Raw genomic sequence first — 25,956 nt, 5'->3', positions numbered from 1 at the left:
ATATTAAAATTATCCCAAGATGCTATTTCAAAAATAAGCAGGAGAGTTATTGCTGGTGTCCTGATGATTATATGTCCCTGGGTTAACATCACAAGGAGCATCCAATCCTCACCAGAATGTGGTGTGTGGGAGCTCACTCTGTGCAAACTGGTTGCCTTGTTTGATGCATAACAATTGTGACTAGACATCAAGAGTATTCATTTGTTATCAAGTGCTTGAGGAAGTTCTATGATCATGAAAGGTGCTAAGTAAATCTGAATGCTTTTTCATTAAGAGATAGAATGCCTGTTTTAGCAGAACACACTGAGAACATTGCCACAATGATGCCACCCGAAGGTTGCAGGAACAGCAACTCATATTCCGCTTGGGAAGCCTGCAGCCCAATGGTATCAATGTGGACTTCACCAGCTTCAAAATCTCCCCTTCCCCCACCGCATCCCAAAACCAGCCCAGTTCGTCCCCTCCCCCCACTGCATCCCAAAACTAGCCCAGCCTGTCTCTGCCTCCCTACCCTGTTCTTCCTCTCACCCATCCCTTCCTCCCACCCCAAGCCGCACCTCCATCTCCTACCTACTAACCTCATCCCACCTCCTTGACCTGTCTGTCTTCCTTGGACTGACCTATCCCCTCCCTATCTCCTCACCTATACTCTCCTCTCTACCTATCTTCTTTTCTCTCCATCTTCGGTCCGCCTCCCACTCTCTCCCTATTTATTCCAGAACCCTCACCCCATCCCCCTCTCTGATGAAGGGTCTAGGCCCGAAACGTCAGCTTTTGTGCTCCTGAGATGCTGCTTGGCCTGCTGTGTTCATCTAGCTTCACACTTTATTATCGAGAACACAGACATGCTTGGTTTGGATGGTATTGTGCTGTTGGAGCAGTAACAGTTGAAATAGTAATAGTTTGGTTGAATAGACTAGTTCTTGTGCACCAGTCTAGTGTGCAACAACCAAACTATATTGTATTGTGTGAGGATATATTAATTACAAGCTCTCAGTTTTCCAAAAGTATTTTTCAGAGGTGAGTATCCACCTCCCCCCAGTCCAAAGACACTAGGATACATCTGTCATGGACAGTTCTTTCATAACTAAACTATCAGTTCCTGGAATCAGCAAATACAAATAATCAAAAGTAAGTCCTGTAATTAAGCATCTGCCACAAAAAAAGTGACAATTCTGTTATATCTCTTTTACTATTTATCATTGTTTAATGTGTGTATTAAATTAATATAAAATGAATTTTTTATCATAACTATAAATTATTTAAGATTACTATTTTATGAAACCAATTAGACATTTTGTTTATGCTCTAATTTGATATCTTGTTAAATGTAGTATTTTCAATTTAAGGCTATTTATTTAATCATTTATGTATCCAGTGTCACCTTTGCCCACTTACCACAGATCTTTCTTAATGCTTCAACATGTTGTCTGCTTGCAATCCTGAATGGAACCAGATTGTTCAATCACATGGGACATACTGTCACTTTTCAAGTCCACTTCTTATGAATGTGTTAATACAAGGGGTTTTAGTTGCTGCTATTCAAACACCGCCACAAGGCATATTTCACGTATTCATATAAAGACAATGTTTGAGAAGCTGTGCACAAGCTAAAAAATGCTAATTCATTCTTTTTATGATATTCTGAAGTTGATGTACAGCACAGGTATCTTAGATGGCATTACCTCTGCCTTGGCCCATGGTGAATTTCCGTATGTGATCAAAAACCAAAAGAACTGTCGATGCTGTAAATCAGGAACAAAAACAAAAGTTGCTGAAAAAGCTCAGCAGGTCTGGCAGCATCTGTGAAACAAAATCAGAGTTAACGTTTTGGGTATGAAGATCTTTTCCAGCAATTTCTGTTTTTGTTCCTTATGTGATCATCCTCTCTTCAGATTTATACATGTGATTTCTATGGCAACTTAAATGGTGAATCATGCGTGGATGGTGGACAGATATTTTCTCCCTGCCAGCATTTTCTGACATCAAAGGTCCTGGTTCCATATTGAAATGCCTCCTATGCACCCCTTCTCTCAATGCAAGTTAAGAGCTCCATTACAAGGAGTGATTTTTACATCCATTCCCTTCTATGCCCCACCCCCACCTTGCCAAAGATATCAGCAGAGCTCCAGAAGGTGGGTCCCCATGTAATGGATGTCTCACTGAATACTCTTCTCCAGGATCCTCAATTAGAAAAGAGGCCCTCTTTCTCTCTGATGGGAATAACAAAAAAGAACTCTCATCAAGCTCAGGGCTGAGGTTACACGCAAAGTCAATGCCTTCAGCAGGCTTGAACAAAACAAGATCCAACCTCACACTCTTAGGGCTATCACCCAGAATAACACTGCACAGGGTAGTATGTCACATAGGCCTGAAGACCTCACCATTACAAGCATGATGTCTACTGAAGGGGTTTTCTGGCATGTATGCTAACAAACTCGTAATGCTTCTCAGAACTGCACTTCCAACTCACTTACTGGGAAGGGATCACCACTTGACAGAGCTCTGCACACTCATCAAGTGCTTATGCCTGTGTTCCAATCACACCGAAATCTCCTCTTTCTCTTACTGCAGGATAAGTTCATACACAACAGGAGGAGAGGGCCCAATGAGCCCTCCTGATCTCTACATCCTTACCAGCTTTGAGGAAGATGTGGTCCACCAATGGGTCAGTACCAAGATCAGTCCTGTATTGATAACAAGATTGGAATTGTGGAAATCAATGAAAAATATTGTTGTCTGCTCTTCTGAAACAAGTAACCACTCTCTCACTTTCCCCCATACCAAATAAATCTCTCTCTTCCTCTCTGCAGTTACAAGTGGTGGACAGACAGCAAGATAGACTCACAGATTCTCCAACAAGAACACCTAAAAGATGAAGTCGATGGAACCTCAAAGGATGCACTGGCAAGGATTCACCTGCACTGTCCATTAGCACAGAGCGTGTACCTTAGTTGGAGTCAATTTGAGGATACAATGACGAGCACAACACTGACATCTGTCCATAGCTGCTGGCAGAAACAATGTCCAAGTTTCTGACGCTCAGAGGAATGCCAGAGACTAGACACTTACTTCAAGCCTATGCAGAAGACATGTATATGCACGTGGCAATATGGAACATGGTCAACCTGCAGAGACAGGCAACAGAGCATCAGGTGGGAATGCCAGACACCTTTACTAGACTGAATTCAATGATAGAGGAAGACATTCACCTTCTGTCTATTGCTGTAACTTCAGTACGTGAGCATTCATCGCCTCACAGAAAGGGTGGCAACCACCTCGGAGACCCAAGTCCAACAGAATGCTCAGTGGCTGCTGGATATGCCCTGGTACCTGTACTCCATTACTCTAGTTGTTGGTGCTCAGCATCAGCGGCAAGGTAAGATGAGAATGAGGCACCTTGTCCTCACTCCAGGTGTCTCTTTTCCTCAAGGAGACAGGATAGTCCAGCAAGCAACCACAGGGAGCAGGTGCAGGCAGGCACCCAAAGAACTTCATTTGAAGACACTCTAGAGGTGCCATTACCCTTCCACCTTCCCTCTGCCAGTGACCCCTTTGCTTACACAAGATCATGTGAGAAGGGTGCACCTGCACCAATACAGAAGACTCTCACCAGTGTCCACACAGGACACGTACCAATGTCAGTCACCAAGATATATCATTCACCTGTGGATAGTGCATCTAGATGTTATCGTAGGCAAAGGAAGAATAAATGCTTTCAAGGGTACGTCTGTGGCATGGATGCTTCATAGAAATATAACACAGGTAAAGATATATTCACTTTCATGTGGTCTTCTTTCCCAAAAGAGTGCTGACCTGGTTCTCAATGCCTTCACCCAGCGAATGTTGTGCAGCATCTTTCCCCATTACAAGGAGATGCTGCCCGTTGAATGTCTCACTGCATCTGCAAACCTGCACTCCCTCTCATTAAACAGCAAGCTATTATTTGGGCAGTTCATTCATCGATACAAAAGTTGGGAAATATTAAGCATTTGTAGGTCTTATGATACTGGAAGCTCACTCACTGAGAGGGTGCAGCCATTGCAAAAGTAGTGTAGGATCCTAACGTTCTGTAGGACTGTAGGGAGACAAGGCAGAATGGGATTAGTACCATCAGATAAGATGTCACAAACTTGGCACCTTCTTCTGATTGAGTACTCTTTTATTGGCCTTCTTTTTAATGTAGGGGTGTCCCAGAGTATCTTAGCCCTCTATAAACCACAATCGATGGGTGTACCTATTGTGTTACAGCTACAAATATGTGCAATTAACACATAGCCTCAAAGTAATTCAGCTAGGCTTCCTCAAAGTTTTTGCACCACAAGCAGACAGAAGAAGAGCACTAATGTTATTTGAAACAGCAGTTGAAAATGAAATACTTCTCAATCAATGAGGTATGATGAATAGAGGATGCAGTGACCTTATAGCGAGCTGGTCTACAACAAATGGAATAAAAAAAGAAAGATTTCCATGCAGCTCAGTTGCTCCTGGAAGTGTGTGGCTATGAAATTTTCATATACATCTCTGGCTTGTCCAACTGTATTCTGGGCATCTCAGAATCCATGTGGGTGATCTGTGAGGAGACATTTCTCCCTCCCCTGTCCATTTCCTCCTAAGTGCAATCTCCCACGCCTCCGTCTCATCCTATCCCAAGACAATCACTCACCTTGTCAAGTCAGAATGTGGTGAACACTTCAGGCAATAGTGATGCAAGACACTGTATCCAGTGTGCATTGTGTTGCACAGCCTCACAGGTTCAGGCATCTCATCTTCAGGATCGTAATGGTCTGCTCTACAGTAGCCCTTGTTGAAGCATATGCAGCATTGTACCTCTCCCCAGTGTCAGTCAGAGATTCATGATAGGTCTCACAAGCCAGGGTATAAGCAGTTAGCCTTTGTCACTGACTAACCATCCCTACATGTGCTGGGGAGAGCTGAATGATGCAGTAACTTGTGAATGTTCTGGAGTATTGGCATTGTGTTAATTCCCTGGATAACATATACTGACCTGCATGATGTGATTAGAATGGCCACAAGTGATCTGCACATTCATGGCATGGGAATGTTTCATAAAGATTTTATCTTTGTATTTTTCTGTATTTTTGATTGCTCGCTGAAATGGGAAAAGGACTCTTTTAAAACTAAGCGTAGTAGAAAGGATTGGCACACACATTAAAAAAAAACAAGTGACTAGCACTTAGTGCAAGTGCCATTTACAATGGTCCTTGTTCAACCAGTGGGAGAAGGTTGACGAAATCGATGAGCTGGAGCCAGGAACTGTCTTTGAAGGGATATCTGGCCAGCAACAATTGGCTGATTAGCTTACAGAAAGGTGACCAATTGTGGATGACAAAGGCCTTCCACCTTCCAAAAACAATATTATGGGCTCGCAGGTAGTTGACCAGCTTAGTGTGTGTGAACAACAGAGTCAAAAGCTTTTGGACCTCCTGAAGGGGAGGTGTTTTCTATCTCATACTTAAAGCCTGAAGAAAGCCATTTTTCCCCTCGCTAGTTGCTACAATTTGAGGCTTTAAATGATTAAGTCAGAGACCTTATAATTTGTAAAGAAACTCTGCACAGAAGTGACAAATACCTGGAGAAGAGGGAGATTACTGAACAGCAAGTCCTGACAGCAGAAGTGTCACTTCAGAGAACTCTGTGGGCGGGGATCATTGAACTGCCTTCCCACTTTATCCCTCGATCCATAACACCAATATTTCTTTGAATTTTATATCTGCATGTGTGTGTAGGAGGACTTTATAAGGCAGCTAAAGTTTTAACAAGCAGAGTATGTGTTATTGGTTAATAATTGTTTTCCTGTACTAGATTTACTTTAGGTGTAATAAGTGGTCATTCTTGTTGAGTACAGAAACCTGTTCTGTGCTTTCTGTAACCTGGGTCTAAAAGAACCAATAAAGTAAGAAACATTTTTGTGTTTCTATAAAATATTTAAGTTTTGTGATGATTCAGGAAGACAAAGTGCTTAGGCCTATTTGGATGCATGATGGGACTTGAAGAAATGACTTTGTGAGTGATTGCAAGCATCATTTAGAGCCATATCACTATAAGAACAATGTAGTCAGTTGCTGGGTATATGTCTGCTTTTTGCTGTCACGTTTCTGGAGCATTTTGTTTTTTGATTGGATGGAGGTTAATTAGGAAGGCGAAGTTTATTGTAGTGAGTTGTGCTATTGCTGAAATGGAATTGCCTGTGGATAGGGTTGCTGATGATATATTTGACCCACTACCTGAAAGGGTAAAACTTGATCACCGAAGTTTATTGCAAGAACAAGAATCTGAAATTTTGCCTCTCAACTGATTAAGTTTCCCCACGCATCATTGATCTTACCACGGCAGGAATAGGAAAATTGTGCACACATTTAAAAAAAAAATTTTTCTTGGGGAAAAAAGCCTTTTAATTTACAGGGAGAAAGTTATATCTCACATATACTGTCATGCACAGCTTTTCTTCAGCCAGGACTTTGCATACATACTTTTGATGGTAAACAGGATTGATCAGGAGCAGTAATTGTAAATGTGTATGATCCAATTCATTTACAGTCTTCAACTTGCTTGGATTGGTTTTACATTTAGAAGGGAACAATAGAAAAAAGTAGTGGAACAGATAGGGGACGTTCCATTTTTCCGGTGTTTTGCTATTCACTGTATTTTATCAACACAAACATATTGGAACACAGATGTAATCTGTCTGCAGAAGCATTATAATTTCAATGTCAGAAATGAAAATGTGCCTTTTTGCCTTGCGAACACTTTTTGCCTTTGCACTGCTAGGACTGACACTTGAATATCAGGAACACGCATTTCTCCTTGTCGCAGTCTGCTGGTTGGTTGAAGATAGTGTATTCTCAGACAAACAGCTAGAAATTTATCAGAAGATGTTCTTGAAAATGACAAAAGGTGGCTTAACCCACTCATCACAAAGATGCACATTTGATATTATTACTATGAACCACACCAGTGGTGAGGCAGAAAGTATTGTACTTCAAAGTAATGAGTGGCCAATTAAATAGAAGTATCTTACTTAAGCTTTACTATGGAATTAAAGCTATTCACCAATGAATAACATTCATCATTAGTATTAAAAATTAAGTTGGAAAAGAAAACTTCATATTCAAGTGTTTTGTCAGTTTAGTTTAGTATGAGATTCAGTTTAGTTTAATGTTCTAATTTCATAGTGTACTATTGACTGAACAGAATACAGAAATTCAATAGCCTATGAAAACAGGTGTGTGATTAATCTGCACTGTTGCTTCCAATGCAGGCATCACACTAATTTTATGCTGTCTGTTAATTTGCACTACTGTTGCGTGTAACCAACACCAAATGCTGTTCAGTTGCAGCGTGCGTCACTCAGCAGGAGGCCAGGTTTGTGCCACTCAAATACCACTTTGAGCTAGCCTGTCTTACTTAAACCCACCTAACCCTCTTAAATGGAGGATACATTATGGCTGGAAGCAACAAGGCAAACAGTTCTACAATCTCTTGGAAGTGGATATATCTTTAAATACCAAACACTACAAATTGCACCATCAGCTTCATGCACTGCTCAATGCAGCATTCTCTGATTACTCAGCTATCCACAATCTCTGTCAATTGCAACTTATGCCTAAAATTTAGAATTCCAATTCACCCTCACAAATGTGGCACTACTATACCAGCTGTTCAATCGTGACAGCTACATCTCCTAAATAATTCCTCCTTTTTGCTTGAAAAGGTGCCCACTGCTTAACTAGAGGCAACCAGTGCTAACTGCTGTGGGGCAGCTAGTATAGCTGTTTGTTCTTACCCTGCAGGGTGGACAGTGGTGACCATTACTGGAGCATCCATGCAGCAAGTTTGAAAACACATAAGATGGCATACCCTCATGCCTAATCATTCCTTCCATTACCCTTCATCTCACAGTCTGTTATGACAAGCTGTAGATGATTAGCATTCATCTCTTACTTTAGAGCCCCCACCCCCAACACCAAAACCTTACCTTTGTGCCTCTCTGCTTTCAGATACCCAAGAACTGCCACCTGGCTAGGCAGTGATGGAAGAACAAAATGGTGGTAATGATGAAAAAGCATTGTCAATGAAACATCTACTCTCAGTCACCAACTCAGAAATTGACAATGCATGTAATTTAGAGGGTGCCTTAAAAATGAGGTATGTACGTGAGGCATAAGCCACCAGTAGCAAGGATAAGGTAGAAAGGTAGTCCACAGGCCTGCTTAATGAGGTTCAGATCACAAATGGGTTCTGCTGTAAATGACCCAAGAGGAGGTATTCAATGGGCCGGGCTCCAGAGCTAAACTGATGGGAATTCACAATAAAACACTTGATGAATTGGCAGGCATGCCAGAAGGAAGGCCAGAAGTAAGGAGTAGAAGGAATCTGGCACCAACTTTGCACTGAATTTTGCACAAAACTTGGAGATCAACATTTCCTGCATGAAAGTGATGGCTAGCTCCATGAAGATACTTGCAAGCCCAACATTGTTGGCCAATGTTTCAACTTCCATTGCAGCACAGTAGAAACCACTCAATATCTAGTTATCGTTATGGCAACTCATACTAAAGCCTTGTAAGGCTAGCTTGCTCACAAATATTCCCTGAGGATGAATGCATTTCAACACATTCTGCCAGTACTGTTGCTGTGGCCTGTCAGTTAATCAGTTCACCTACTTTCAGATCAAGATGATTCAGTGTGAAACCTGGTCTTCTAATGGCTAGACTGGATAAGATATACTTGCAAGGCCCTTCCCTGGAAGTAGTACTATGGTATAGCAGTAGGGTGGTGCTGCATGAGAGCACTGGGATGGACAATTAAAGGAATGAATTTGTTGATATTTGGATGCAATTCGTATATATCTTTATGGAGTAGTTTGATTTCTGAATATTTGCACAGTGACCAGATACTCTTACTGTCAGTGGTAGAGGGAAAATAAAGTTTGGAAATATTAGCAAATGGGAAGTCTGGGTTGCATTTGTTGCTTTCATAGTGGGATTAGTCAGTCACAGACAAACCAACCAGGAAAAAAATCTGTTGTCTGCTTCCTTTCTCTTTTGCCTTCTCCTCCTCCTTTGCCTTCTTCTGAGCTGCAAGCCAAGTACAGCAAACTGGGTTTAAACAAATGCCTTAACAGTCAACATTCTTGGCTAATTGGCAAAAATTATATAACTCAAATCTTGTGATCTACCATGATATCGAAGTATTCATGCTGTAACTAAAATAGTACAGTGATGTATGTATACCTCCAGTATTGCAATTCCATTACTTACTGTATGTTTTTGCATTGACTTTGGGAAGAGTTTTGGTGTTTACGTAGATATTTTGAGGGCTGTTGATGCCTCAAAGCTTGCTTGGTCAGAGTTTACCGTGGTTAAGCATACCTCTTGATTATCCGGAATATTTGATCAACTGGCACACTCCTGGTCTCAGAGGCGCCAGTTAATAAAAAAGTTGCTGTAGTTGATTCCAACAGCCATGCCCAATTACAGCGAAGTTGTGAAATACACAGCAAACTAGCACAAATCCTAACACCCACCCTGCTGTGCGCCATAGGACTCCTTCAGAGTGGTCAAGTCAAGGGAAGCCTTGTTTTAATAGGTCAACTGTGTGCCCTACCACAATTTGTGTGGCAGTATGTCATTTGTTTTATGCATTCCCAAAGTCATCAGCTTCAAAATGCACAAAAGGATAACTCTTGTCTTTTAATCATCGTCTTGTTTGTCCAAGGAGCTCAGCAGACTGCTGAAGAATGATGGCATCATGACTGCTATCAAGGTGCTGGGTATTGACCACTACATAACTCTCTAAATATGGTGACATACAAGATTAACATTAGGGGCACGTACACCCTTCAGTTGAGGCTTATCTCAGAGTTGACATGCAGTGTGCAACACAATGTATGTACTATCAGTGGAATTCTGCAACATGGGAAAACCTGAAAACCTCAATCCAGTCGCTGTAGCCTAGCAAGAGAGAATTAAATGTCTTGGAGTGCAGAGCCTCTTAACCTTCTTAACGCAATAATGGACAGCAAACTGGGAAATGTTGCTGAAAGATTCACAGCCACAGTCATCTTCACAGGCACAGGCAATATCATTCATATCCTGCTATGTGGCTGCAGTAAATGGCATATTTCAGTTAGGACATCCTTACTGAAGTATAGACATTTGGTACACATTTTCTCTTTGAAGTTCAACTAAGCAGATTGCTCCTTGAGTGCTCTCGGTGGGAATACCACCCCCGCCGCCTTCTGATCTGTCACTCCTTTCCTGTTCCAGCAATTTAGTTTGCTTTGTGTCAATTCAAGTCCAAGAGCAATGCCAATGACTGCATCCACGTCTGGGAGCAAGTGATTTGTGTAGAATTCTTGAAGTCAAAATAACAGGCAGAATTATATCAGGCTCGGAATGATTTAGGCTGTGGCAAGATGAGTGGTACATTCAATTGGGATGTTCAGCAAATCCCATCTCAACATTGAGATCATCTCACTATTCCTCTGGACACATTTCTTAAGCAGTTGGTGAGATTCTTGCTAGGCAATGGCAAGTCCTCAGTCGACACTCTTTATTGTGTGTTAACAGCCCAAGTCAGCACCAATTGTGATCTTACCAAACTCGCCATATAAGCTAGCCAGAGGGAAAATTTAACATGGAAACCAGCATGAGTTTTTGGTGGGTTTTTAAATGGCCCTGTCAATCAAGACTCCAGTTACCTGACTTTTCAGGCCTCCTCTAACAATGTTGCATTGGTTCCTGCATTTAACGCCACTCCCAGTGGCACTTTGGGACTCAGAGTCACCAGTGAAATGAGAAGGGAACCCTCAGTCTGCAAACAGTCTGAGAAGTGCAGATTTGAGTTGGAGCTTTTCTTATCACATTAAGACAAGGTTTCCCCTTACTTTGCAACAGGTGAACCATGCCATCACTTGCCTCATAAAATCCTGACCAAAGTGTGGGACCAAAGTGTTCAAAATTATAGTTCGAGAGAAACACTAAACTGTATGCAAGATCATTAATAATAAAGGGATATCCAAAAGCATATTTGTAGTCATTGGTTAATCCAAAGGTTTCAAAATGATGGATAATTTAGGAACTAGCAGCATCTGATATAACTTTAGAAAGTACTAATGGAAGGATAATGTGAACAGAATTTTAAGTGTTAGAGAACAGTACAGCACAGTACAGGGCCTTCGGCCCATGATGTTGTGCCGAACATTTACCCGAAACCTCAGGTCTATCCAACTTCCTCCCCTAACCTATTCTATCATCCATATACCTATCTAACAGCCGCTTAAATGTCCCTAATGAGGCCGAATCCACAACCCTCATCGGCAATGTATTCTATGCCCACTCATTCTATGAGTGAAGAACCTACCTCTGATGTCTCCCCGATATCTACCTCCACTCACTTTAAAAGTCTCTGGCTGTCCATTCTATTTATACCTCTGATAATGTGTACACCTCCATCAAGTCACCTCTCATCCTTTTTCGTTCTAAAGAGAAAAGCTCTAGTTCTCTCAACCTTTCCTCGTAAGACCTTCCCTCCATTCCAGGCAACATCCTGGTAAATCTCCTCTGCACCTTTTCTAACGCTTCCACATCTTTCCTGTAATGAGGTGACCAGAACTGGACACAAAACTCCAGATGTGTCCGAACCAGGCTTTTGTATCGCTGGAGCATAACTTCACGGCTCTTGAACTCAAAATCCTCTATTAATGACACACCATATGCCTTCTTAACAACTCTATCCACCTGGGTGGCATCTTTCATGGAACTATGAACATGAACCCCAAGATCCCTCTGCTCCTCCACACTGTGAAGAATCTTTCCGTTAACCCTGTATTCTGCTTTCAAATTTATCTTCCAAAGTGAATCACCTCACACTTTTCAGGGCTAAACTCCATCTGTTACTTCTCAACCCAGCCCTGCATCCTATCAATGTCCCTTTGCAACCTAGAACAGTCCTCTGCACCTTCACCCACCTTCATATCATCCATAAATTTACTTATCCACCCTTCCACTCCTACATCCAAATCATTTACAAAAATAACAACTAGAAGAGGACCCAGAACAGATCCTTGTGGTATACCCTCGTAACTGAGCACCATGTTGAATATTTTCCATCCACTACCACCCTTTGTTTTCTAAGGGTGAGCCAATTCTGAATCCAATCTGCCACATTTCCTCCTATCCCATGCCTCCCCACCTTCTGCATGAACCTACCATGGGGAACCTTATCAAAACCCAAACTTAAATCCCTGTGTACCACATCCACTGCTGTACCTTCATTCACATGTTTGGTCACCTCTTCAAAGAATTTAATAAGGTTTGCGAGGTATTACCTACTCCTCACAGATTCATGCTGATGATCACGAATCAAACTGTACCTTTCCAAGTGATCATAAATCCTATCTCTCGGAGCCCTTTTCAATAATTTGCCCATCACTGACTTAAGACTAACTGGCCCATAATTTCTGGGGTTATCCCTATTTCCTTTATTGAACAAGGAAATGACGCTTGCCTGTCTCCAATGTTCCGGCACTATACCCGTGGACAGTGAGGATGAAAAGATCATTGCCAAAGGCCCTGCGATCTCTTTCCTCGCTTCCCATAGAGTTCTTGGATAAATCCCATTAGGCCCGGGGGATTTAACTATCTTCAAATTCTTCAAAATTCCTCGTACGTCTTCTTTACTAACATCCACCTTCTCGAGCCTACCAGCCTGTTTCACACCATCCTCCCCTACAACTAGGTCCATCTCAGTTGTGAATACCGAAGAAATGTATTCATGAAGGGCCTCTCCTATCTCTTTAGACTCCATCCACAAATTCCCTTTACAATCCTTGATCAGCCCTACCCTTTCTCTGGTCATTCTCTTATTTCTCACGTATGTGTAAAAAGCCTTGGAGTTTTCCTTGATCCAATCTGCCAAGGTTTTCTCATGCCCCCCTCTAGCTCTCCTAAGCCCTTTCTTCAGGTCCTTCCTGGATAACTTGTACGCCTCTAGAGCCTTTTCCATTCCCTGTTTCCTAAACCTTACATAAGCATCCTTCTTCCTCTTAACCAGTCGTTCGACCTCTCTCGAGAACCAGGGCTCTCACACTCGACCGCATCTTTCCTGTCTGCTAGGGACAAACATATCGAGCACACGCAATATGCATTCCTTAAACAATCTCCACATTTCAATAATGCTCTTCCCTGACAGCATTTGTTCCCATTTTATGTTACTCAGTTCTTGCCTAACAGAATTGTAATTACCCTTCCCGCAATTATAAACCTTACCCTGCAGTATGTACCTATCCGTTTCCATGACTATTGTAAAAATAACAGAGCTATGATCACTACCACCAAAATGCTCTCTTACCAACAGGTCTAACACTTGACCCAGTACATTGCTAAGCACCAAATCTAAAGTGGCCTCTCTTCGTGTTGGTCTATCTGCATACTGTGTCAGGAATCCATCCTGAACACACTGGACAAATTCTGCTCCATCTAAAGTTCTACAACTAAAATTATTCCAATCAATATTTGGAAAGTTGAAGTCACCCATGACTACAACCCTGTGACTTCTGCTCCTTTCCAGTATCTGCCTCCCAATCCGCTCCTCCACTTCTCTGCAACTATTAGGGGGTCTGTAAAAAAACCCCAACAAAGTGACTGCACCTTTCTTGTTCTAGACCTCAACCCAGACTGACTCTGTAGACATATCATTCTCGAACTGCCTTTCAGTAGCTGTTCTCTTAGCCCTGACTATCAATGCCACTCCCCCACCTCTTTTTCCACCCTCCCTGTTTCTTTTAAAGCACCTAAATCCCAGAACTTCCAACAACCATTCCTGTCTCTGAGTTAATGAAGTTTCTGTAATGGCCACAACATCGTTGTTCCAAGTACTGACTAGTGCTCCAAGTTCATCCGCCTTATTTCTGCTATTCTAGCATTGAAGTATGCACACCTCAATTCATCTCTGTGTCCATAATTACACTCAACTTTTTGATTTGATATAAATAAATCTGTAAGAAAAAAAGAAACAAAATTGAGAAAATAGCAAAATATGAGTATAAATTTGGAGGCACCCACCTTAAAGGTCATGGGAAGGATATTGTCAGAACCACAACTCTTGTCAATATCCTGAGATGAGGCGAATTGACACACCCACCAGACATACAATTTCATGTTGTCATTAACAGAATAGAGGATTGTGGGCCGGAGACTTTTTGTTTGATCTGATGTCACAACTTCATTTAAAAAATAAAAGTGAGCTGAGAAAAAGAGTTTTTCCTTAACAAATATAGCAACTTCAGTAAAGAAAAGGATGGGAAAGAGGATTCGCAGAATTTGCAAAAATTTACTTTGGCAAGCAACCAGATGGAGCAGCTGTTGAGACACAGAAAGATAATAGTTGATGCTTCTTTTCCATTTAGCAGCTTTAATCAAGGATTTACAGAAGTTACAAGTAAACATAAGATTGGCTCAGAACACTTTGGATTAATCAAGATATGAAGTACCATTTGTATTTTTGTGACAGACAGCAGAATAGTAAATGTGAATCAAGAAAGATTCAGTACTAGATCTGACAAATAAGGAAGTTCATGAGACATAGGAACAGGATTAGGTCATTCAGACCATCAAGCCTGCACTATTCAACGAAATCATGGCTGATCTGATAGCCCTCAACTCCAGTTTCCTGCCTTTTCCCCATAGCACTCGATCCCTTACTGACTGAAACCTGTCTATCTCAGCCGTAACTATACTTAATGCCCCAACCTCAACAGCATCTAGGGTAAAGATTTCCACAGATTGACTACCTTCTGAGAGGAGAAATTTCTCCTGATCCTTGTTTTAAATATATAACCTTTTACTCTGAGATTATGCCCTCTGGCCCTAGACACTCCTGCAAGTGGAAACAATTCCTCTGATCTGTTCTGTCAAGAGTCATAGAGGTCTGCAGCACGGAAAAGTCCCTTCAACCTGCTGGGTCTGCGCCAGTCAAAAACAACCATTTAACTAATCTAATCCCATTTTCCAGCATTTGGCCTGTAGCCTTGTATGCGAGGCTTCACAAGCGCACATCTAAATATTTCTTGAATTCTTATTTCTTATGTTCTACCTCTACCACCCTCCTAGGTAGTACTTTCATAATTACTACCATGCCGTGGGTAAAATAATGTCTTCACATTCCTCCTAAGACACCTTTGCCTTCCTTTAAATGTATGCCCCCTCATCTCAATCATATTCCCTCAGACTCCGCTGTTCCAAGGAAAACAATCCCAGTCTATCCAATTTTTCTTCATGACTAAAAATTACCAACCTAGGAAATATCCTGGTAAATCTCTCCTACACCTTTCCAGTGTATTCACATCCCTTCCATAATGTGGATTCGAGACCTGTGCACACAACTCACTGTGGCCCAACCAATGCTTTCCAGCATAGCCTCCCCGCTCTTATACCCCAGCCAATAAAGGTAATTATCCATTTTGTCTTCTTAACCACTTTATCTACCCATCCCGCTGCCTTAAGCAACTGATGGACAAAAACACTAATGTCTTCCCTTTGCCTTTTTTGTCCTGCCCAGAAGCAGCACCTCGTACTTAGCTGGAATGAATTCCATTTGCCACTGAAATACCAACTGGCCAACCAGTCTGTATCCTGTACTCTAAAGCTATCCTCACTATTTAACACCCCGCTAATTGTTGCATCATCCACAAACTACCGATCAACACCTCTAAATCATTTCTATATTCAACAAACCGCAAGGGCTCCAACACTGATCCCTAGGGAACAGCACTGGCAAAGGCTTCTCGTCACATAAACACCCCTCAGCCATCACCTTTTACTTCCTGTCTGGAGCAGGTCATCCATAATCTTTTTGAATAGCAGGGCAGGCTTGAAAGTCTAAACTACCTACGCCTGCTCCTAATTCATGTGGTTTCATATTCCCACAGGGTTCAGAACGGGGCCTCTTGCTGTTGTAGTGTATATTAATGGTTTAGACTTAAATGTCAGAGGCATAATTGTGAAATTTGCAGATGACACAAGGGTCGACCAGCTAACTGATAGTAAAGAGAATGGCTGTCAGCTGCAGGATGATACTAATGATTTGGTTGAGTGGGTGGACAAGTGGCAAATGGAATTCCAGCTGGAGAAGTGTGGGATTAAGCAATGGAGAGGACAAAGCAAAGCAAGGAAATACACAATAGATGGTAGATCAGCACAGGATGTGAGAAATCTTGGAATGCATGTCTACAGGTCCCTGAAAGTGGCAGGACAAGTAGATGAAATAGTAAAGAAGACATATGGTTTACTGTCTTTCATTGGGTTAGTTATTGAATACAAGAACAGGAAGTAAATGTTGGAACTAAACAAGACATTGGTTAGGCCACATCTGGAGTTTTGTGTACAGTTCTGGTCAGCACAGTATAGGAAGGGCACAATTGCCCTGGAGAGAGTACAGAGAAAATTTAGAAGAATGTTGAAAATTGCAGCTATGAGGAAGTATTTGATGGGCTAAGCTTGTTTTCCTTAGAACGCAGGATGTTAAAGAGTGACTTTGCTTAGATGCACAAAATAATGAAGTTGAGATCTGACATGTAGTAAAAATGGTAGTACCTCCCTGATTAAAATGTTCCACTTTTGTCCATATGTGATGGAAACTCATTAGCTGTTCTGCATAATATGTGTTTAGGTTGATGACTATATGAGTGTAGAATTGTCTGTAAGTTATTTTGATAAATTTTTCTGCTGATAACTAATGTTTGTTGTATTGTGCCATCTTCTTACGTGTTGTGACTTTAAGTCGAACAGAGGGCTAATAATTTAAGACATTGGTGAATTCTTCTAATTTTGCTTTGTTGTAAGTACAGATGTCATATATTTAATTAGTGTATCACTTAATCAATTCGTAAGCATGAAAAAATAGCCAATGAAATCAAAAATATCTTAAGTCTTAAGAGGAATCCGCAAAAAAAATTACCATATGGTCAGGTTCAAAGAAATGAATCTGTTTGCATCATATGTACAAAAATGCTACATCCAACTGTCTGACAAAGCTGTGGTTTTATAATGTATCGTTGTGAAAGTTCACTTTCAATGATCTTTATAAATAGAAACAAAGGCAAGGAACTTTTGGTGAACTTATACAAAACAGTCTTTCTGAAGAAGGGTCTAGGCCTGAAATATCAGCTTTCTTGCTCCTCTGATGCTGGTTGGCCTGCTGTGTTCATCCAGCTCCACACCTTGTTATCTCAGATTCCCCAGCATCTGCAGTTCCTATTATCTCTGACTAAATTTTGATTCTGGTTTCTGGTTTTTGGGCATGGGAATGATATAAAGGCTTTGTAGAGATTTCAGCAAAAATTTGTAAGAACTGATTCAGGGAAAAAGGATTGCAGAAGTTGTTCCCCCTATAGGCAAGAAGCTGGGGGAATTTGATGGAGATGTATATAATGATGAAGGGTTTAGATGGAATAAATCAAACTATTCAATAGTTGAAAGAGCGACCATCAGGTGGCCTGGTTTAACTTTGTGAGTTGATTGGCAAAGAAAGGTTTTTGCACAAAAGGTGGTTAGAATTTAGAATGCATTCCTTCCTAATATTGTGAAGAATATAGATTCAAATTAGTGTTTAAAAAGAAATTGGGAAATACTGGTCCCAAAGTTGACCGGAGAGGACTGGGAGACAGCAAGAACTGCAGGTGCTGAAGTCAGTCAGAGATAACACAGTGTGGAGCTGGAGGAACACAGCAGGCCAAGCAGCATCAGAGGAGCAGGAAGGTTGATGTTTTAGGCCTAGACCCTTCGTCAGGAAGTGGGAGGGGGGAAGGGAGCTCTGAAATACTTAGGGAGAAGGGGTGGGGCTGGGGAAGGTAGGTGGGATGGTGATAGGTGGGTGCAGTAGGAGTGATGGGGATTGGACAGTGAGGGTGGGATAGTACAAGAGAAGATAGACAGGCTTCTTTGGTGAGGTGTTTTGGTGGACTGAATGGCCACCTTTTATGCTGCACTATTCACTTCTATAGGACACAAAGTGATTTACAAAGGCACTTGAATATAAGATGTAAATAAGTAAAAGGAGGGGCAGAATAAAGGGACCAGAAACATGAGAAGTACCAGGACCCATGATTTCTTCCCTATGTCCCACCTCCCTCCACTGTCACAATGGTAACAGTATGTACCATCTCTGTGGTGCACTGCAGAATCTCACTAAGGCTCCTTCTACAGCGCCTTCAAAAGCCCCCTCAAGCACCCTATAGACAAGGGCAGTAGATGAATAGAAACACCACCACCTGCAAGATTTTACAAGCTTCATAGTATCCTGCCTTAGAACTATATCACCATTCCTTCATTGCCTCTGGGTCAAAATTCTACAGCAATCTTTCTAACAGCATTATGGATATACCTACATCATGTGGACTACAGCAGTTCAAGAATGGCAACTCAACACCACATTCTTAAGACTACCCAGGTATTGATAATAAATGCTGACCTAGCAAGTGATATCCCAATCACCTGAAAGAATAAAGACTAGTGTAACTCATAAGACCAATGTGTCATCAGATCAAAAATGTGTGCACTATTAAATACAAAGTCCACATACTTGGATTATTGTGAGCATGTTTTGCACTAGACTTTAAGAAGGATTAACTGGTCTTCGAGGGAGTGAAGCTCAGATTAAGCAAAATTATACTTGGACTCCAAGTGTTAAATGTGAAGACACGGTACATAAATTAGCTTTGTAGATTTTGGACTAAGAATTTATGAAATAGGAACAGGAACAGGCCATTTGGCTGCTCTCATGCCAACTTTATCATTCAATAGGATCGTGGCTGATCTGACATGACCTTGATTCCACTTTCCTGTATGACCTATGACCCTCTTGCAGATCAGCAATCTGTCAATCACAGAATTGAATGATTTGGATGATCAAGCTCAAATGTTTGCTAGGATAGAGAATTCCAAAGACTAATGACCTTCTGAAAAAAAAATTCCTCCTCATCTTTTCAAATGGGAGACCCCTTATTTTTAAACAGCACCCATTTGTTCCAAATTCACCCAGGAGGGGAAGCATCCTTTCAGGGTCTATCTTGTCAGGCTCCTTCAGAATTATGTGTTTAATTATGGCGAGTTCTCATTCTCATAAGGAGTATGGGTCCCACTCAAACTTTCCTCATAAGATGACCCTTTCATTCCAGAAATCAGTCCAGTGAGCCTTCTCTGACCTGTTTCCAATGCAAGTATATCCCTTCTTAAGATATTCTTAACTATTGTAGACGTGGTCTCACCAACAGTTGTAAGAAGACTTTATAGTTTTAAACTGCATTCCTACCATCTAGGAGGCCAAAGACAGCAGACATGGGAATACAACTGCTCTCAAGTTCCCCTCCAAGTCACTCACTATCTAAATTTGGTGATATATCCCTATTCCTTCAGTGTTGCTGGGCCAAAGTCCAGGAACTTCCTCCCTATCAATATTATGGGTGTATCTACACTACATGGAGCACAGCAGTTGAAGAAGGCAGCTCACCATTACCTTTTTGAGGGCAATTAGAGATGGGCAATAAATGTTTACCCAACCAATAAAACTCCCATCCCATTATTGAATTTTAAAAACTTAAAGCCAATATTTTGTTTTTCCATCCTAATTACTTATTAAACCTGCATGCTAACTTTTTGTGATCCAGGTACAAGGACACCCAAGCAACATTTTTTTCTTAGTCTCTTACCAATTACTTAATATTCAGCTTCTCTGTTGCTTCTGTGAAAATAAATAATCTCACATTTTGCTCCTTATCTGCCAAATATTTGCCATTCAATAACCTATCCATATGCTTCACAGTCTTTTTTTCATGTACCATCAGCAAATTTGACAACTCTACAGTCAACACCTTGATCCAACTCATTAACATGAGTTATAAATAATTGATCACTGTGTTCCAACACTGGTTCCAGATTGCCAACCTGAAAATGACCCATTTCACTTAATCCTCTGTGTCTTGTTAGTTAGCCAGCCCTCTATCTGTGTTATTGTCTCACCTCCAACACCATATAGTCTTAATTTCATTGGACACCATAACAAATGCTTTTTGTAAATTCAAATATACTGTATCTACTGGTTCCCATTTATGTCTACTTATTACATCCTCAAAGAACACAAATATCAAAATTATAAAATTTAAGGATGATTTGGTTGTCATTTTCAAGATGTTAAGAGGAACTGATAGAGAGAAGCTATTTTCACTGGTTGGAGAATCTAGAACTATAGGATGTTGCCTAATAATTAGATACGGCCGATTGAGGAGTGAAATTAATGTGCTTCCATACACAAAGGGTTGTAGAAATTTGGAATTAGCTTCATCAAATATTATTTGATGCAACCTGTCATCACTTTTAATTCTGAGATTGATAGATTTTAGTTATCCAAAATCATTATGGAATATGGGGTATGGAACCTTGGTGTGACTTCAAAATACAGCAATGTAACTGAATTTACCATGAAAGTTTTATCACATGACCTCCTACCTCCATATACATTGGCCAGTCAGTTTGTTTCTTTCCCATCTTGAATATCTTTTATAACTAAAAACCTAATTTGTTCAACGAAAATTAAGAAAAGGTTTTTGTGCTATTTTTCTTGTGAATTACTCACAGCAGTGTTCAGGAAATTAATCTTTAACTCTTCAAGACTCCAGGAAAATTTTGAAGGGTTGCCAACACTAAACCAGGCCATTAAATTTTTTTTTGTTGGTCCTAAACGTGATATGTCAAAAGATTTTGGACAGTATCAACTTTGGTGCTAATAGGCTTCACTCCAGAAAATAAAGCACTCCAGTGTTGACATCAATTAGCAATCCCGCTGAATTAGGTCATAAGGAATTCCTTATGTGTTAAGTGATAAATTTATCCCAGTGGTTAAAGAAGATTTTACCCGCATTTGATTGTTCTTATATTAATCTGAGAGCTTCTGATATCTTCTTTTCAAAAAAAACTACAAATATAGTATATATAGTTTAACAAAAACTAAGAATTATTTTAGAAAAACAGATGAGTGTCAGTAAGATTCATTGTGATTTGCTATAGTTGTTTGCTTTGTTTTGCATTTATTATTTTTACTCCCCTCTAAGAGTTAGCTGGCTCTCATGGAAAGTGAAGACTATCATTTGTCATTCAAAATAATTGAATGTAAGATCTTTTAATGTGGTTGTTGTCCAAATCCAATGATTCATAACTACAAGAGTTTGAAAATTCCTATGTACTTGTGCCTAAGTACAGACCCAAACAGGGCGTAAATACAAGATGCTGCCTAAATGATTGTGGAATTTGCATGCAAAAGCAATGGGCTCAAATCTCAGTCCCTTACCCTTCATTTTCTGCAATTGACTTTCCTTAGAGTTCTCTTGAAATTATAACCAGATTTTAAAAGGAGAAGAAAAAAGTCATTTTTCCTTTGTTTATAATTTTTGGTATTTTAAATATTTATCCTCATGGAGATCTACATATCAGTTTATGTTTCTTTGAATGTGTTTTTATGTCATAAGTAAAAGTAAAGATTGAAAAGCTACAGATTGCAGTTTTGTAAGTATGCTATGCTTAACATAAATGAAATATATGCTGCCAATTCCAAGATTTCTTTGGGCACCAATTCTTTTTATGCTGATTAATATCCAATTTGTTCCAATGAAATTTGCAGGAGATCTGGGTCTAATTACATTGTCAGAACAAATGCATTTTCCGACCTAACAAACAGTTTGTGTTTATGCAGGAAAATTCAGACCAGGATTTCTATTTCAGAACATTATTTTTATGTAAGAAACGGTACCACACTAATGAATACATACCTATAAGAGGCCAGAAAAAAAATTTCAAACAATTAAGTAAGTCTTGAATGTTAGTAATTATAATGTGACCAAACCAGATTGTAGCTTTCCTTTTCACGCATTGCAGCCGAGCCTCAGCCATGACATTCCATGTGAATCAAAAACCATCTACGATGGTGGTCTAGAAACAGCAGTGTAGAGAAACAGTTTGGCAAACCTTGACCTTTGCATTGAGAACAGGTTTCATATGTCACACTGTCGCAATGCAACAGTGTTTGGAGGGCATTCTAATTACTTACGCCATCTGTACCTGCAGAATTCTCAGCCCAAAGCACTTATTACATAATTACGAACTGTCAAGAGCAAAAAATTGTTACATTGTAGCAAAATAATTTCAATTCCAACAGACACTAGACATTTTTCTCCTTCCAGCATAGAGTACATTGTTCATTTAAAAATTATCTTAAGTAGTGTTCTTACTCTTTTAGTTTTAATTATGTAATTCTTAAATAAGACATAAAATCTAATTGTTTGTCTTTCGTTATTAATGAACTCAGTGAGGTAATTAGTCTTTTGTCCCACCCCATGTCAGATCCAGTTAGCTTCTCTTCACCCCTCTTGTGTGATTAAGTATAGAAATCTATCACATTATCCATCCCTAATTTAATTTAAATAGTGCTATACAGTCTTCTGAGTTATAGACAATCATTTAGCACCAGCAATTATGAAGAAAAGACTAAGATAAATTGCTAAGGATTATTTAGTATACTCCAGTGAAAGATAGTCCGAGAGGTTATCTGATGTGATTAAATTGATCATTGATTTAACTTGTTTGATAGTTAATGTGATTAAAGTGTTCACTGCTTAATGTGTAATGTAGATCGATGTGGGCAAGGCAAGCCTGAAGCTAGTTTCTTCAAACATCCATTTAACGGAAATATATTCTATCAGGATAAAAAAAACAGTCCAGTTATTTAATATAAACAGGCACCTGTAGAAGGGATTGTCTGTTTATGAGTGCTTGTTATTTAGAAATCACGTACATCGTTCTTCATTATGTTTGAAGACTTCAATAATGCCAATCTCCCGATTGATCTCATAATAAGTACTATTGAAAACAAAACATTTCTGAACTTTAGGGGAAGTATATTTTGTACTTCTTGTACCATACTTGAGTTAGCTACATTAAAATACTTATTAGCTTGAATTTGACAATGCCTTGTATACAGGTGTCTCAAGATGCAGCAGAGAGTGAAGTGGGTGTAGTAACAGAATTGTAATGAGGCTGGAACAACAAGAAATAATCAGCTATAATCTTGAGTAGGATGTTAGAAAGTCAGTTCTTATTACCATGTTCCTTCACTACAGTAATATAAATCAAAATCAATGAAATGTACATTTGTGCAATCCAGTCATTTGTAATTTGAGTTAATGCTGTTAAAAATAATTAACAGAGTTAAAAAACTGAACTTGTGCACATGAACTTTCAAATATTCATTTAGTCATTGGCCTATCAATTTGATCTAAACTGATTTAGTCCTTGTAAAACAATACTTTCTTTGTTAGACAATAGATCTTATTTCTGAGATCATATCTGGCTGTTATACCATATTTACAAAATGAGTTATTTTAAGCTGAGGTATATTTTGCATGAAAATACAAACTGAGTTTCATCAAACATATAATAAAAAGAATGTCAGCATTTGAAATTTGAATTTCATAGTAGTTGGGAGAACTCAATTGAAATGGCATAACTCAAAATTACGTGAGTTTAAGGATCTGAAAAGAAAGGTTGTTAAAATCTCCTGAGAAATTGTCACCAATACCTACACTTCATTGTGAAATTATACTAGACGTCAATTAGTTTAGGCAGAGTACTTAAAAGACAACCTTTTGAAGAACTGAACTGAAAGATTGATGTCAGCCTGACAGATATTTTGTCCCACTATCAAATTAAGAATCTGAATCACACCTGTCTAACTCATAAATTTGGGTTGACTTCAAAACTGTTTATTTACAGATTTGAAACGATAATAATTAGGTCTATAGTAAAAGTATAATGAAACAATGTTGTTGCTTCATAAATTTGGAAATTTGCCAGCTATTTATTTGCATTTTATTTCGAAAACCTTGAAAATCATTAAATGTACCCCCAAGTATTAATTTTAAATTTTCATCTAATCTGTTTCATTTTCCTGTGGTATATTTATGACATTTCTATGTAGCTGTGTAATTTTGAGGAAGTATTTTCCTTGTAGCATGCTAACTGCAGTTATTGTATCGTTTCTGTAGTTATTTTAACATTAGTTTCTGACTTATTACAGAAAAAGAAAGTGTTGTTTTTGTACTTTCCACTCATAGAATTTAAAGAACATTTGGCTCTTCTTCAGCCTGCCCTGTAATGATTTATCTATAATCATGTTGTCAATAACAAATTCTTAAATGAGTATTTAAATGTTTGATTTTCAAATCAGTAAAAGGAAGCTAAGCATTTTGTGAACCATGGTGATATATAAATGAAATAGGCATACCCATTTTCATTAATCGTCCCCTCCTGAAATTGTTGATTATTGCTGTCTTATGATTTGATTGGTAAAACCAGCTATCAATGCCTTAGCAACAAATCTAATCTTCACATGTGAATCTAAACCATTGGGGCTGAAATCTGGCAATAGAGTAAGGTTACCCATTATAAAAGCTGACCATTTTGCTTTTCATTGTCACCACTGGAAAAAAAATTGTATCGGGTATTTATGATGGGCAGTTGATTTGCTGCTGCCAGTTTTCCATCTGGCATAGAAAATTACTCAAATGAGTTTTAGTAAACTGTTTCTTCAGAGAGGGAACATTGCAATGAAGCCTGATTCTATCATTAGCTGACATTCATGTGTTCATTTTCCAACAGAAGTCATTTGATCAAGTGAAAATCATTTGTAGTATAGAGTTTAAAAGGCTTACTTTAAAATTAACCAAATGGATACCCAAAGTTATGCATGCAAATTTGCATCATAGTCTTCATTAGCGTTTCAACATTGAATTGATGAAGATAATAATGTGTGGCTTATTCTGTGCATTTTCTAAGATTAGCTGGTCCATCCTTGTAATTGTACTCTATTTGAGACAACACTGGAGCAGCAAGTGTAAATGTGGATACAGTTCTTCAACATTTAGAGCAATGTATGTATCTATAAAGAAGACTATTCACTAACAGTTACAGTTTAATGGTTTCATAACATGCAACGATACTTAGGACTTGCGCTGCACAACTAGACATAGGTCGAGCTTATGGGGAACTTGGACATGTGAGGATCGAAAAAGACACATTTGAATCTATCCCGAAGCTTGATATGTGGATTTACTACACAAAGTGTCTGTGGGCTTGATAGTTCCAAGCTGATCTTCTAAAGCTTGCTTTATGTGAATGTCATTTCAAAAGCAGTTCCAACGACATCTCGCCAGGAAATGTCTCTGAGGTACAGGAACTCGCGTTGGGATTGTCAGAACTTTCTTCCGTTTGTCCGTTACATCCATTTTAATGGCCATCGTCTATTCATTGAACAGACATAACTCAGACTATATGTTACTGTTTTCAATTTGTAGTTGCTCGCGGTGAGAAAATGCCTTGTGAATAATAACTAATGAGCCACCACACGCTATAGTTTCCAGTAATCTATACTGATTTAGTAATGAAACTCAAAAAACAAATTGCGCATCATAGAAATTCGCAACCGACGTATAATTGTATACATATGAATTGAAAATAGGCTTATCCAAATAGGCTTTTATTCATATCGGCGATGATATGTCTAGAACCGCATATTATTCCTTGCTTTGGTGAGATAAGAATCAGTAACAGCCTTCACATCAAAACAAAGGTGAACTTATTTTGAAACACTCGCACTGAACACTCGGAAACTGCGAATATAAAATTGGTCCAAGGCGAAGATTCTTGTGTCTGGAGGGTCTTGCAGCTACGAATTAACACTTGGGATGTTGCTAATTGTCAGAGGTGTTGAAATGTTACACACGTGCAGGCAAAACAGATCTGTTCAGTAATACGCTGGAGATGCACTGCAATAGTTTTGTTTTGAGAAACGTAATCTTCATTGCTCAGCATTTCTAACTGATACCAA

At 39.5% G+C, this 25,956-nt stretch overlaps 1 protein-coding gene across 12 annotated transcripts in view; it reads left to right on the top strand.

Moving 5' to 3' along the window:
• The window catches only part of LOC125457933 (uncharacterized), an 839,746-nt gene that overhangs the window by 649,067 nt on the left and 164,723 nt on the right, over positions 1-25,956 (top strand). The window lies entirely within an intron of this gene.

Source organism: Stegostoma tigrinum, chromosome 14 (genome assembly GCF_030684315.1).
Source record: "Stegostoma tigrinum isolate sSteTig4 chromosome 14, sSteTig4.hap1, whole genome shotgun sequence".
Lineage (NCBI taxonomy): Eukaryota > Metazoa > Chordata > Chondrichthyes > Orectolobiformes > Stegostomatidae > Stegostoma > Stegostoma tigrinum.
Note: the sequence above shows the minus strand (reverse complement) of the source record. Positions and strands in the feature narration are given on the sequence as shown.